At 52.4% G+C, this 2,500-nt stretch overlaps 1 protein-coding gene across 17 annotated transcripts in view; it reads left to right on the plus strand.

Moving 5' to 3' along the window:
• Positions 1 to 2,500, plus strand: part of LOC135094662 (transcription factor collier-like) — a 194,008-nt gene that overhangs the window by 134,333 nt on the left and 57,175 nt on the right. The window lies entirely within an intron of this gene.

Here is a 2,500-nt window from a genome sequence, read left to right on the forward strand (position 1 = left end):
TGGTGCGGGGTGAGGGGTGGTGTGGGGAGGGCCGGCTACCATCTCGCCCCATTACACCAACAACACCACCACTTTCAGCATGGGTGCTTCCTTTTAAATGCCCTTTCTTCCCCTCTCCTCCTCCTCCTCCTCTCCCTCCTTCCTTCCTTCTTTCCTTCCCTCCCTCCCTCCCCTCTCCTCCTCGCACACCGTCTGCTCACAATCTGCCACCGTGGGTTTAAAGGCCCGTCCACCACCACCACCACCACCACCACCACCACCATCACCACTATCACCACTACTACCATCACCGTCAACCACCATCACCACCTCTCCTGTCACCACCCACCCATGCTCTCCCGTCCTCTCTCTTCTCTCCCTCCCATCACCACTACTGTCACCACCACAACAACAACCACCACTATCACCACCACCACCACCACCACTACTACTACTACTACAGTCACGGTCCCTCTCTTCTCTCCCTCCTCCCCATAACTCTCCCTCTCTTCTCCCTCTCCTCTGCTCTCCCCATCACCACCTGTCTTACCCTTACCCATCCAGTCACAAACTCTTCCCATGCTCCCTCCCCTCCCTCTTCCTCTCACCACCACCATCACCACCACCTGTCCTATCTGACCCATCCCTGCCTCTTCACCCCCTCTCTCTCTACTCTCCCTCCTCTCTCTCACTCTCGCAGCTCCCATCCCCGTCCCCCCCAACCCATCTCCCTTGTTGTACACGCCCCACACGTGTCCTCCGCGCCGTGCAGGTCTTGGCGACGCCCTAACTGTGCGTAATTTAGCGGGGGTGGTCACTGCGCGGCGGGGGTGGTGGTGGTGGTGGGTGGCGGTGGTGGTGGTGTTGCAACAGGTGTGAACAAGAGCGGGTTTGTAAATGATCATTGGTGTTGGTGGCGGTGGTGGTGGTGGTGGTGACAAGGTGGTTGGAAGTGGTGTTGGTACTCGTAAATTGGTGTGTGGTGTTGTGTTCGCTGGAATGCACGCGGTTGTTGAGGCGTTTCGTGGGTGTGGGTGTCTGTGGTGGGGAGGTGTTGGGGTGTTGAGTGTGTGAGTGTTTGGGAGAATGGTGTTGTGGTGTGTCTGGTGGCAGTTGTGTGTGGTGTGTGTGTGGTGGATGTGGCGGTGTGTGGTGGGCGTGGGCGGTGTGTAGTGGGTGTGGGCGGTGTGTGGCGGGCGTGGGCGGTGTGTGGTGGGCGTGGGCGGTGTGTGGTGGGCGTGGGCGGTGTGTGGTGGGCGTGGCTGGGCGGTGTTGAGGCGGTGAGAGGAAAGTGTATATAATTAGTGAGTTGTTTTGGTTGAATGTTTACGTGAGAGAAGGGAGAGGAGGGAGACAGGGAGAGGAAGGGAGGGCGTGTACACAAGATGGCCTCACTCTCCCTGTCTCTCCCTCCCTCTCACTTCCTTCCCTCCCTCCTTTCCTCCATCTTATTTTCCTCCTTCCTTCTCCTCCTTTCCTCTCTCACTATTTCCGTTTTTTCTTTAATATTATTCTGTTTTTTCGTGTTTTTTTCTTCATTTTGTAAGTTGTAAATTCTCTCTCTCTCTCTCTCTCTCTCTCTCTCTCTCTCTCTCTCTCTCTCTCTCTCTCTCTCTCTCTCTCTCTCTCTCTCTCTCTCAATCATATTCCTTCATACCACACATGTCATTTTCTTTCCCCCTCCCTCTCCCTTTCTCCCTCTCCCTCTCTCCCTCTCTCCCTAAAACAGCCAGACCTCAAGTACCTTCGCCCGGATAAGCAGAAACAAAAGACAGTCGCCTGCGCTCATGTATGGGAGAGGGCTGGGAGAGAGTGAGAGGGGGGTGAGAGAGAGTGGGGGGTTCATACGCCTCTCCCAACCCCCCCACCTCCTCTCCCAGTTGGTTTCACTATGCAGGGTATAAATTGGTTCTCTCTCTCTCTCTCTCTCTCTCTCTCTCTCTCTCTCTCTCTCTCTCTCTCTCTCTCTCTCTCTCTCTCTCTCTCTCTCTCGTCATATGTCTATCTGCGAGAGAGAGAGAGAGAGAGAGAGAGAGAGAGAGAGAGAGAGAGAGAGAATCAAAGTGAAGTGTTTATCTATTATTATTTTTCTCTTGTGCGTGCGCGTGTACGTGTGTGTGTGTGTGTGTGTGTGTGTGTGTGTGTGTGTGTGTGTGTGTGTGTGTGTTGTTTTCTAAAGGCCAAAGAATATATCTCTCTTATTTCTCCAGAGACTCCTCCACACATTTGTAGGAGGAGGAGGAGGAGGAGGAAGAAGAAGAGGGGTTTTTAAAAGGCCCCACATTGTATAGAGCCTTTTAATCTCACGACAAAGGCCTTGCATGGACACACTATTATACAGGAAGCAAGATTATAATAGTAGTGGTGGTGGTGGTGGTGGTGGTGGTGATGGTGGTGGTGGTGGTGGTGATGGTGGAGATGGTGGTGATTTTCTTGGTTATTCATTTTTATCTTAGAAACCGAGAGACATTATTATTATTATTATTATTATTATTATTATTATTATTATTATTATTATTGT

The sequence above is a fragment of the Scylla paramamosain genome, chromosome 46 (genome assembly GCF_035594125.1).
Source record: "Scylla paramamosain isolate STU-SP2022 chromosome 46, ASM3559412v1, whole genome shotgun sequence".
Taxonomy (NCBI): domain Eukaryota; kingdom Metazoa; phylum Arthropoda; class Malacostraca; order Decapoda; family Portunidae; genus Scylla; species Scylla paramamosain.